This window comes from Canis lupus, chromosome 7 (assembly GCF_011100685.1).
Source record: "Canis lupus familiaris isolate Mischka breed German Shepherd chromosome 7, alternate assembly UU_Cfam_GSD_1.0, whole genome shotgun sequence".
Taxonomy (NCBI): domain Eukaryota; kingdom Metazoa; phylum Chordata; class Mammalia; order Carnivora; family Canidae; genus Canis; species Canis lupus.
In genome coordinates this window covers 54,613,046-54,626,410 of record NC_049228.1, presented here as the reverse complement: position 1 = coordinate 54,626,410, position 13,365 = coordinate 54,613,046, and the positions used below count along the sequence as shown (strand labels likewise).

The 13,365-nt window shown below is 42.1% G+C and overlaps 1 long non-coding RNA gene across 1 annotated transcript in view; it reads left to right on the top strand.

Annotated features, from left to right (window-relative positions):
- The first annotated feature begins 12,506 nt into the window (after positions 1–12,506).
- Positions 12,507–13,365, top strand: part of LOC111096774 — a 72,418-nt gene continuing 71,559 nt past the window's right edge. The window contains exon 1 of the long non-coding RNA XR_005362521.1: positions 12,507–12,769. This is a non-coding gene — a long non-coding RNA (uncharacterized LOC111096774). The remainder of the gene's footprint in view (positions 12,770–13,365) is intronic.

Sequence of the window (13,365 nt, the reverse complement as noted above, 5' to 3'; positions counted from 1 at the left end):
AGAGCTCAAGGCACATACCTCCAAGAGGAAAAAATGGTACAGATAGAATACGGGGTGTGTTTGTTATGTTCCAAAGCTGAGAGCAGATTTATACTTTGGGCTGAAAGTTAGCGATTCTGACAGGATTAGTAACGGGTACACAGAAGACTAAGCAAAGTGGGGAACCACACTCATTTATCATTAAGTCCAGGCAAACAAAATGGCATACAAGAAATTTAATTGTAGTATGTTAGAAGGCTTAGCTATAATATTTACATAGTCATTATAATGTAAACACTGGAATATGATCTAACCAAAATAAATTAGAAGTATATTGGGAAGTTTGAAGAGAGGGGGGAGTGACAGTTCTGTGTGTGAAGGTGATGTGGCTGTAGAAGGGAGCTAAATCCTTATTTTCCATCATTTGAACTTAATAACATGTAAAAGTCAAATATCAAAAGAGATAGCTGTCTTAAGTTATTTAGAACATGCAAGTAAATCCCCATAGAAACAGCTGTAAGAATAAAAAGGGGGCACCACTGGGTGGCTCAGTGGTTAAGCATGATCCCGGGGTCCTGGGATCGAGTCCCATGTCAGGTTCCCTGCATGGAGCCTGCTTCTCCCTCTGCCTGTGTCTCTGCCTCTCTCTCTGTGCCTCTCATGAATAAATAAATAAAATCTTTAAAAAAAGAAAAAAAAAAGAGCCCAGTGGGTCAGAGAGCTTCTGCAGGAGGATACGTTGGAATATAGCATAAAGACTTCATGACGTTTTCACATGAAGAGACAAACATCAGAAATTTCCTACTCCTACAGTACTGAAAATCCACATCTGGTAAGACAGTAAAGCCTAATGAGAAGAGAGATAAATAGAATTTCGGAGTCTGCTATAATCTTGGGTGTTCAGCACACTGTCCATGTAGAATCTTGCTTCTTGCCTTTTTTCCGAGGCATAGGGCTTCAGATACTCATTTATGAGTTGGTTCTCCCCAAACTAGAACTAAGCATTTGGTGATAACTGGATTTGGTGCTGTATTAGTTTCCTAGGATTGTCATAACAAATCACCACAAATTTGGTGGCTTAAAACAACAAAAATTTATTCTCTCAATGTTCTGGAGGTTAGAAGTCTGAAACAAGGTATTGGCAGGCCCGTGCTCCCTCAGCTCTAGAGAAGAGTCCTTTTTTTACCTCTTTCCAACTTCTCATGGTTGCTGGCAATCTCTGCCTCTGACATCACATGGGCTGCTTCTCTCTGTATCTAAGTATGGCTCCATGTCTAATCTCTTTAAAAGGACACCAATCTTTGGATTCAGGGTCCACTCTCATCCAGTATGATCTCAACTTAACTAATTGCATCTGTAAAAAAAATGTACATTTCTAAATAAGATCACATTCTGAATTTCCAGGTGGATATGAATTTTGGAAGGACACTGTTCAACCCATGACAATGCCTTTTCCAGCTGGCAGATTATTGAAATTCACGCTTTGCCTGGTCTGTGAACATGAAATGGGCCTCTTAAATATTTTTTCTTTACCAACAAGCATGATACTATGATTTGTCAGTAGGAGGCTCTGGAAAGACACAGGAGAAAGGGGCTTCCCTTCCTGGTTCTGGTGTGCTGGCTCAGCATGCAGAGCTCCAAGATCCAGCAGCAGATTTCCTTGGCAGCAGTTTCTTTTTGCACCCTCTTGGGCAGTTTCCTAGCACAGTGCCTCTAGTGAAATACCTCCCAGTGAATGACTTTCCCTTGTACTCTAGAAAAAAGACTTCCAGCAAGTTCCATTACCATGGCACAATAGAGACTTCTCTGCTGTGCAATGAGCAATGGGCTATGCACTGTAAAGGAGGCTGCTAATAATCCAGTAGACACTCCATAGATATAAATCAGTCTTTTACCCTACTCACCCCAGTGCTTGCTGAGTGAGCCATAAACAAAGTGGCCACAATGGTAGGGATGGAAGCTATGCATGGGGTTCAAAAACATGGACTTCCTCTACCCAGTGTTGACCTGTCTAGCATTACTACTGAGTACCTAATCTGTCAAAAGAAGAGCCCAACACTAGGCCCCTCAGATGGCACCACTCTTCATGTGGACCAACCAGCTACCTGGTGGCAGAATGATTATGCTGGACCTCTTTCTTCATAGAGAAGGCAGAGATTTATCCTTACTGGAATCATGTTTTCTGAATATGGAGTTGCCTTCTCTCAACATAATACTTCAGCCAGCTGTACCATCTGTGTACTTATGGAATGCTTTATCCATCATCGTGGTGTTCTGCACAGCATTGCTTCTCATCCAAGAGCCCATTTCACAGCCAATGAAATACAGCATGGGGCTTATGCTTATAGAATCAACTGGTCTTAACCCACATACTCTGTCACCTAGGAGCAGATGGCCTAATTGAGAGTTGGAATGGCATATTGAAGACTCAGTTGTGGTGCCATTTGGGAGACAACACCCCAAAACATTGTGATTCTGTCTCACAGGATACAACATATGCTTCAAATCAGTGACTGTTAGAGACTGTTCTCTCTCATAGCCAGAACACATGGATCTGCGCATCAAGGGATTGAGGTGGGAGTGGCTCTTCTCACTCATAAACTCAATAACCCATTTGGAGAATTACTTTTCCTGCCCCAGAAACTTTGAGCAATGCTGTTATGGAAGTCATAGTCTCCAAGGGAGGAATGCTTTCATTAGCAGACACAGTGTTTCAATTGAATTGGAAAGTGAGAATGCCTCCTGGACATTCTCCTTGGACTTTTTGTACCATTGAACAAACTGGCCAAAAAAATAAACAAATAAAGGTCACTCTAGGTGAGGTGCTTGAACTTGAGTTGCTGCTATAAATGCAGACAAGAAGGACTATGAAACCCAGGGAGTTACCTGAAGGTACCTAGGAGTGAGGTTTGGGCCACTCCAGATGAATTTCTGGCTGAGGATGTGGACTGGGTAGTGGAAGAAGGAAGATGTAGATATCATTGACAACGTCACAGCAAATCACAGAAACCATGATAGCAGTAGCTTTGTATATTTTCTATTTGTTTATTATACATTTGTGTTTATTTTATATGATAACCAGTTTCTTTGATCTCTTTCCAATTATTTATCTACCTAGAGTCAAAAGTTAACTTCACAATTTATGCATTAGATGATAGAATATTCAGTGGGACTCTGCCTGAATTTGAGGAGTAGTTAAGATTACCAGTGATGGATACAGTGACTATTGGGACTGTGTATCTCCATATTTTGAGGAAAAAGTGAGAACTTTACCTTCAAAACAGATAGCTGTATTTTGTTACAAGAAATGTTGGACTTGTTTTGTTGACGTTCAAAAATTCAAAAATGTATAGAAGGGTATGCATGGAAGCTGAGTAGCCACAGAGCTATCTCCTTTTGTGTTGTTGTGCTTTTGCTCTTTGAATCTTAAATGTCTCTTCTTCTCTGAAATTCAAGACCCAGATTGTCTCACCATGAAATTTCTTCCAATTACCTTACTCTATAGTGATATTCTTCCCTCATGTCCCTGAAGAACTTGACTACATCACACATTTAGCACCTAATTATACTCTGTAATTTTCCTCTAATTATTTCATGTGTTATACTGTCTTTCTACCAGCTCAGCCTGGTAGATCCTAAGTTCTTTTAGGATTATGTCTCTTTTCCTTTTTTTCCCCGTTATCCATCAAAAACACGCATATGAATACACACTCAATGAATACCTCTATGAAATAGCTGACTTTCTCACTTGCTTCACTGATTAATCTGCTTCTTGCTCCAAATTCACTTTCAGCTAATACAATGTTCCTCAACCTAATTTGACTAGAGAATACTTTTGACATTAATATGCAATTTCTCAAAACCACTTGGGAATTTTTTAAAAATCTTATCACTTTTTGCTTTGGATTTCACAGTGATTTATGTAAAATGTTTGATTTTGGATTAGCATATCATAAAACTCTTTTAAAAATATATTCTATAATGTTTGTAATATGACTTTTCCTATTACTTAAAAATAATTATGTGAGAATTAAAATGACATACTGTAGTTCCTCAAAAAATTAAAAATAGAATTACTGTATGATCCAGTAATCCCACTTCTGGGTACAAACTTAGAAGAATTGAAAACAAAGTCTTGAAGAGGTATTTATTCATAGCTGCCATGTTCATAGCAGCATTATTTACAATAGCTGGAAGATGGAAGTCAAACAAGTGTTCATTGAGAGAGGAGTGGATAAACAAAATGTGGTACTATACATGCTATGCAGTATTATTCAGCCTTAAAAAGGAAGGAAATTCTGACACATGCTATAACATGAATGAATATTGAGGATATTATGCTAAGTGAAATGGGCCAGTCACAAAAAGACAAATATGATGTACTTCCATTTATATGAGTGGAATCAATAGAGTAGTGAAATTCATAGAGACAGAAAATAGAATGGAAGTTGCCAGGGGATGGAGGAGGGGAAATGAGGAGTTGTTTAATGGGTACAGTTTCCATTTTGTAAGGTGGAAAGAATTCTGGAGATTGGTTGCACAACAACATGAATATACTTAACACTACTGAACTGTACACTGAATAGTTAAGATGGAAAATTTTATGTTATGTATATTTCATCACGATTTTAAAAAATCCAACAGTCTATAAAATGAAATTTGTCGAGAAGATTATTCAGGAACCAGTTAAAAAAAAATACTGAGAAAAATTAAAGGAGACCAAAATAAATGGAGTGATATCCTATATGTTCATGGATTAGAAGACCTGATATTGTAAAATGACAGTTTATTCTAAAATTATGTAGATTTATTGCAATCTCAATAAAATTTCAACACTTCTGGAAATTTTAAAAAACTGATACTAACACTTATATAGATAGAAATGCAGAGTTAAGAAGAGCCAAGACACTCTTTTTTTTTTTTTTTTTTTTTTTTTTTTGAGCCAAGACACTCTTAAAGAAGAATGAGGTGGTAGGGTTTGTCCTATTGGCCGTGAAGATGTATTAAAAGTCTGCAGTAACTAGAACAGTGTAGTATTAATTTAAGGATAATAAACATATCAGTGGAAGAGATTAAAGATTCCAGGAATAGATTCACACATACATGGTTATTTGATGATTGACATGAATAGCACTGCAGAATAGCAGGTGAAAGATGGTCTTTTCAACAAATCATGTGGCTCAACTAAATATCTATATAGAAAAAGTAAAATACAACTTTATTCTTACCTCACACCATACACAAAAGTCATGTCCAAGTCAGTTGTAGACCTAAACATGAGAAGCAAAACAAAAATTTTGGAATGTAATATAGGAAAATATCTTTAAGGTATTAGGATAGGGAATGATTTTTAAATATAGGACATAAAGGGCACCTTGGTGGCTCAGTCACTTGGGCTTCCAACTCTTGATTTTGGCTCAGGTGATAATCTCAGGGTAGTGAGATCAAGCCCCACTTTGGGCTCCTCGCTGAGTGGGGAGTCTGCTTGAAATTCTTTCCCTCTCCCTTTGCCCCTCACTCGTGCACACACACACTCTCTCTCAAATAAATAAATAAATATTAGAACAATAAAAATAGGACACTAAAAGTACAAGTCACAAAGGGAAGAATTATGAATTTGACTTATTAAAATTCTGAACTTATGTTCCTCAAAACTCTAAACGGGCAAGCAAGTGTGGGATCCCAGGATGATTATTGCTGTGCAACAATAAGAGGGTAAATAATTAGTCTAATTTGAGCAGCAGCACTGAAGAAAGCTCCAATAACTTTTAAAAGTAGTAATGTTAGTGGTTTCAGATTTGTTTAAAAAAAAAAAAAAAGTTAAAGGACCTTACTGCTTCAGTAGAGAGTTTAGGCATTAACTTTGATAACTACTTAGAAAACTAAGCAAATAAAAAAAAAAAATGAAGCCATGTAATAATTTTGCAGGAGCAAAACACACAAAGATGTTACCAGAAAGAACATATGATTTACTTTCTGGTTCATCTTTGAACAGTATTTATGAACTTATAAATCATAATATGGTAAACATGATTCATTAATATTGTATTATAACTATATTTAGATATACTGTAGTTATGTTTCAATATAGAATAATAGTACATTAAAATTAAACATAGAATAATATATTTAAATTCATTTTTATTTATTAGCACTGTATTAAAACTACATTTAGAGAAGGAAGAGGTGATAGGGAAAGACCTAAATCCCTAGGTTCCCAAGTGGTGATATAGTGTTCTTTGCCCTCTTCTCCACAAGAGGGCACAAGATGAATAAGATTTTCAATTCCATTGTTTCACTGCTGGCCTTTGGCTGTTACCAGCCAACCACAGTGTACTTCCACTTTGGTATTGTTGACAAGGTGCTATTGTTAACATCTAAACAACCATCTTTGAGTTCAGGGCATTATTAAAGTGACATACAGACAACGAAGGCATGATTCAAAGCACAGAATATAGTGGGATCACAGAGGGGAAAAGAACAATATATTTGGAGGACATGCTATGGGCCCAAGGAGTCCCACAGATCATGAGTTAGGGGTGTTCCTTTGGAGAGGTTGGAATGGTGGGGTGGGGGTGGGGCACACTGGCAGCAGTGTCAATGATGCATTTGGATGAGGCAGTGGGGATGGGATAGACTGAACATGGAAATACCAACTGTGAAAGCACTGAGACCCAGGATGGCAATGGGAATGCAGGAAATTGTACACTAGAAGACTCGGGGGTGGGGATGAAAGATTTCACCACCAAGACTCTGCCTGCAAACACTGGGCAGAGTCATGTCTGTTCTCTCTTCTTTGTTCCCTGCAACCTGCCATGTTCTACGTTCCCTCGAGGCCCCATGAGCTTCACACACACTCACCCTGCCCTGCCCACCACACCATCATGGCTGCCTTCTGGTGTACTTCACCCTCTCTTCACAGAGGCCATTTCCTTGTCTAGGGCCCTATCGTCTTAGAGACTGGTGTTTTCATCAGGCCTCTTCCCACTTATCTGAAGGTTTGCTCTCACATGTCAAGCCTAGGCTGCCTTCTTATGCAGGACCTCTTAGCTCCTCTGACCAACTGTTCCCCTTCTTTTAGCCTGCTTCCTTTCTTGAGCCTCCCTGGTCTCTAGGTTTCTTCTCTTCTCCCACCACTGGCATTGTCATCCTCCCTTCCCCATCGTGTCACATCTGTCACCTGCTCAGCTAACCTCTCTCCAAGGCTTGGAAACAGACTAACTCCCAGGACCCATGAGGTTCTCATGAATTTGGCTGACACTGTTTTCACACTTCCGTTTTTCCTTTTGTGGCCTCTTCAAGCTCTACTCTTGGCATTTCAATTGAATATTGAAATGTATTTTCAAAGCCATAGCTCTGCTTTGAATTCTGAATTTGAGAAGTAGAAGAGGTATGTACTATCCTTTCAGATGTTACTAGGAAAATATATTTAATTGAGCTTGTCCACGGTGCTATATAATAGTGTCATGGAAATCACACAAAACCAGGGTCCTAATGCAAAGGTTATCCTCTTGTTGCTGTCCTTCCTGGCTAGGGCACCTGGGGCAACTGAATTTACCTCTTAGAGTTTCAGTTTCCTTGTCTGTAAAATGAAGGCAATGGTAGTAATTTCCTTATAGGAATGTTTTGAGAAATAAATGAGGTAACTAAATGTCTACACTAAAATATGTAGCTATTATTATTACTGTTATTTCTTCATCTGTAAAACTCAAGTGGGATTGCCAAGGGAAGACTGAACGATCTCACAGAGGCTCCTTCAGGCTCTGGCTTCTGATCTTGTCACATATGCCTTGCCATATGTGCTGGTTGTGTTTTATAACTCAGTCCATATAGCTTTTCTCATCTCCTTTTCTTCTCTGGCAACTTTTACCTCACTCCAGTCTTTGGAACACCTCTGTATAAAGCTCTTTGCACTAAATTCCTGTCTGCTTGAAAGAGTGAGTTATTTCAGTTCTGGGTGCAGTGGCTTCACCATTTGGGGAGTCAGCCCCAGACACATGGGACACACAGACCAAACCAGAGGAGTCACTGCCACTTCTGCTCACATTTGGATTTCTAGATATGAAAATGGGCCAAAAGATGCCATATTGGTTGTCATGACAAACCACTTGTTGTATATGAATGTTTTTATTTCTGTTCTGGAGGGAAATCTCAATACAGCCTGCAATGGGGCAGCTTTCCTGGGCCTGAGAGAAGATCCAAACCTTTACTGATGTGTTAAACTGATCGGGTTGCCCAGTCCCCTTTAAGACAATTCTGCTTTTGGCTTTTTGTTCCCTTCTCCTTTAGAACAATAGCAGCCATGAATCAACCCTTTGTTCATTGCACGGGCAGTGTAGCATGACAGGATTTGAAAATGGAGCTAGAGTTGGCCCAGTTTGGGCTGAGTGATAGGTACTGCTTTCCCAGGTGTGGTTAAGACTACTTAAAAGGAGGTTTCCAAAAACTGGTTCTGTGATCCCAGCTAACTTCCTATCTCTGGCCCAGAAAAGAGGTTTAAAAGATTGAAAAAATGTTGGAGATGAGAAGGGATTTTGGAAAGAGCTGCTGGTGGTGCTGATTCTAGCCTGTGCAGTAGAGGGAGAAGCCAGAGGGGCTGCACAGGAGAGGCCTGTACTCCTATAGTTTGTAGGGGCAGAGGAAATGTGTGAGTGTTTTCCAAGGACCAAGTTTGGGTCATAATAGTGAGAAAGCTGGGCATGGGGTTGTTTTACATCCCAACCCAAAAAGCTACCTGATGAGCAGAACCTCACAGCAGAGTAAGGTCTGAGATTCCATCAGACACATAAAGGTTGGGGAAGGGGTCTTGAGTGACTGGAAAAAGATCTCTATACTGCATTACCTTCCTTACCTTAGGAAGGAAAGCACTTGCTTCATGGGAAGGGCTGATGCCAAATCATCATAGAATTCCAAGCTGTGTGAGAACTTTCCTGCCCCACTTTCACCTCCACCCTGGGTGGGGTCAGAAACCATGACAATGGGTGGAGTGAAAATCATTAAAGAGGTTGGAGAGAAAAGAGAAATGTATCATAACTTTTCCCCCTGCCAGTATTATGGCAGAGGAGGAAAACCCCAACCCAAACATGAAATTTAAAGTTAACTATTATTATTTGCAACCATGTGGATGGAACTAGAGGGTATTATGCTAAGTGAAATAAGTCAAAGAAAGACAAATGCCACATGATTTCACTCATATGTGGAACTTAAGAAACAAAATAGATGAACAGAGGGGAAGGGAAGGAAAAATAAAATGAAAACAGGGAGGCAAACCATAAGAGACTCTTAACTCTAGGAAACAAATAGGGTTGCTAAGGGGGAGGTGGGTGGGGAGATGGGGTAATTGGGTGATGGGCGTTAAGGAGAGCACTTGATGTAATGAGCTCTGGGTGTTATATGCAACTGATGAATCACTAAATTCTATCCCTGAAACTAATAAAAAAATAACATTAATTATCATTATTCTGAACACTACACTTTAATTACTGGATTTACAGTGACCAGAGGATCTTTTGTTACTCATAAGGAATCAAAAAATCTTGGGAGCTGCCCAAGTGTTTTTCCATGCGACAAGGAAGAACTAGCCCCATCATAGAGAAAACGAGTGATGCTCTCTGACCCTCACCATGAAATTTGTTTGCTCCATAGAAAGGCCAGGCTGGTGTTCCATGCCAGAGTTAGGAGTCCATGGAGTGGCCATAAGGAGTGGCAGTGGCTCTGGACTTTATTTTGGTGCAGGATCTGAGCCCAAGAGTGTTCTTGACCCACTCCTTTCATTTCCCCCCAGAAACAGTGGATCTGGGGTACCTGGGTAGCTCAGTGAACTGGGTGTCTGCCTTTGGCTCAGGTCATAATCCCAGGGTCCTGGGATGGAGCCCCACATTGGGATCCCTGCTCAGTGGGGAGCCTGCTTCTCCCTCTCCCCCCTACTCATGCATGTGCTCTCTTCCTCCTCCCCAAATAAATAAAATCTAAAACAAAACAAAACAAAACACCACTGGATCTTAGCAAAGCTGGAGATGGGATTGGGGGAAGTAGAAGAGAAAGGGGAAGGTGTGAAATAGACTGTTCAGAAGAAGGGGATGTGAACTTGTTGAAGGAGTGTGGTAACCCTGGCTGGCAGAGCTGGTGCTCATTTGAGATTTGTGAAAGAATCTTCCTGGCTATGACATCCCTGTCTCTGGTGCCAGTTCCGCAGGTCTGATGTCTGAGTGGTTCTGGTTAACTGGCACTGGGGTAGAGAACAGCTGCAAGGTGATTAAGAATATCAGAAGGCAAGGGGTGATGTGCTGGACCACAGATTGTCGGGGGAGGAGGGGCAAGATGGGGAAGAGTAGGGTCCCCAAATCACCTGTCCCCACCAAGTTACCTAGAAAACCTTCAGATTATCCTGAAAATCTATGAATTCGGCCTGAGAATTAAAGAGAGAACACCTGGAATGCAACAGTGAGAAGAGTTCGCGCTTCTATCAAGGTAGGAAGACGGGGGAAAAAGAAATAAAGAAACAAAGGCCTCCAAGGGGGAGGGCCCCGCGAGGAGCCGGGCTGAGGCCGGGGCGAGTGTCCCCAGGACAGGAGAGCCCCGTCCCGGAGACACAGGAGCTGCACCAACCTTCCCGGGCGGAAAGGGGCTCCCAGGGAGTTGGGAGCAGGACCCAGGAGGGCGGGGATGCCCTCGGGCTCCCTGGGACACTAACAGACACCTGCGCCCCGGGAGAGTGCGCCGAGCTCCCTAAGGGCTGCAGCGCGCAGGCGGGACCCGGAGCAGCTCCGAGGGGCTCGGGCGGAGGAAGAGGCTCCGTGCAGAGGGGGCTGCGGGGCGGGAGCGCGAATCCACCAGCACAGGCCCCGGAGCACTGGGCGCCGGGACACAGCCCAGGATCCGGCCTCCTCCCGGGACAGGCAGAGGCCGGGAGGCCCCAGGACAGCGAAGGACGCTCCTGCCCCAGCTGAGCAGATCAGCGGCCCCGCCCGGAGCCTCCAGGCCCTGCAGACGGAGAGCTCCGGAGTTACTGCAGGAGCTGAATCCAGGTTTCCAGAGCTGCCCCGCCACTGGGGCTGTTCCTCCTGCGGCCTCACGGGGTGAACAACCCCCACTGAGCCCTGCACCAGGCAGGGGGCAGAGCAGCTCCCCCAAGTGCTAACACCTGAAAGTCAGCACAACAGGCCCCTCCCCCAGAAGACCAGCGAGACGGACCAGTTCCAGGGGAAGTCAAGGGACTTAAAGTACACAGAATCAGAAGATACGCCCCCGTGGTTCTTTTTGTTGTTGTTGTTGTTGTTTTGTTTTGTTTTGTTTTGCTTTTTGATTTGTTTCCTTCCCCCACCCTCCTTTTTTTCCCTTTCTTTCTTTTTCTTTCTCTTTTTCCTCTTTTTTTCGTTTTTTTCTTCCTTTTTTTTTTCCTCTTTCTCTTTTCTTTCCTTCTTTCTCTCCTCTCTTTTTCTCCTTTTCCCAATACAACTTGCTTTTGGCCACTCTGCACTGAGCAAAATGACTAGAAGGAAAACCTCACCTCAAAAGAAAGAATCAGAAACAGTCCTCTCTCCCACAGAGTTACAAAATCTGGATTACAATTCAATGTCAGAAAGCCAATTCAGAAGCACTATTATACAGCTACTGGTGGCTCTAGAAAAAAGCATAAAGGACTCAAGAGACTTCATGACTGCAGAATTTAGAGCTAATCAGGCAGAAATTAAAAATCAATTGAATGAGATGCAATCCAAACTAGAAGTCCTAACGACGAGGGTTAACGAGGTGGAAGAACGAGTGAGTGACATAGAAGACAAGTTGATAGCAAAGAGGGAAACTGAGGAAAAAAGAGACAAACAATTAAAAGACCATGAAGATAAAGGGAAATAAACGACAGCCTGAGGAAGAAAAACCTACGTTTAATTGGTGTTCCCGAGGGCGCCGAAAGGGACAGAGGGCCAGAATATGTATTTGAACAAATTCTAGCTGAAAACTTTCCTAATCTGGGAAGGGAAACAGGCATTCAGATCCAGGAAATAGAGAGATCCCCCCCTAAAATCAATAAAAACCGTTCAACACACACACACACACAAAAAAAAAAAAAAAAAAAAAAAAACCGTTCAACACCTTGACATTTAATAGTGAAGCTTGCAAATTCCAAAGATAAAGGGAAGATCCTTAAAGCAGCAAGAGACAAGAAATCCCTGACTTTTATGGGGAGGAGTATTAGGGTAACAGCAGACCTCTCCACAGAGACCTGGCAGGCCAGAAAGGGCTGGCAGGATATATTCAGGGTCCTAAATGAGAAGAACATGCAACCAAGAATACTTTATCCAGCAAGGCTCTCATTCAAAATGGAAGGAGAGATAAAGAGCTTCCAAGACAGGCAGCAACTGAAAGAATATGTGACCTCCAAACCAGCTCTGCAAGAAATTTTAAGGGGGACTCTTAAAATTCCCCTTTAAGAAGAAGTTCAGTGGAACAATCCACAAAAACAAGGACTGAATAGTTATCATGATGACACTAAACTCATATCTCTCAATAGTAACTCTGAATGTGAACGGGCTTAATGACCCCATCAAAAGGCGCAGGGTTTCAGACTGGATAAAAAAGCAGGACCCATCTAATTGCTGTCTACAAGAGACTCATTTTAGACAGAAGGACACCTACAGCCTGGACCACAGACTGTCTAAGCTAGTTGAGGAAGAAAATGAAACATTGGCCCTGCAGACTGTGCCCTATGGATCCAAGTGTCGGAGCTGAGATTCTGCAGAGAGTGGGAATCACATGCCAGAACAACAGTCTGCCAAGCAGGCTTTTGAAGGTAGTACATTCACTTGTGAGAATAAGGTCTGGGGTTAGAATGTGAACATTGGTAGCTAAGTCATTATGGAGGGAGAAGGAGGTGATGGTTGTAGAGATAATGAAGGACTGAGAATCCAGAGTGTGATGGCTCATCCATGGTATGGAGTTGACAGCAGAAAGGTGGAAAGGACAGGCTTAGTGAGTCAGGTGCTAAAGTCGCTGCATAATAAGGGGGTAAGTAGAAATCAGCCAGGAGAGTCGCATGTGATCAAGTCTTCTGGGTATGAACATTTAGGGAGCTCCACTTCAGGGGAGAGATATAGACTGGAAATGGATCTGGATGGTTACAGTGACTGGAATGCTATAGTATAATATCCAATTATTAAGCTCTAGTCCTTTCACAACACACACATACATGCACACGCAGCCCTAGCTGAGCAGGGTCTGGGCCATTATGCAGTCTCAATTTAGGATAAACTGACCTTATTCCCTCCCACCATCACTGACACCCTCCAAGGGCTCTTAGGACATGCTGCAGGGAGAATGAGGCAGGGATGTCCTGGAGTCTATTCCTTCAGCCCTTTGCCTTCCCTCCTTCATTTGGGGTAGAGAATT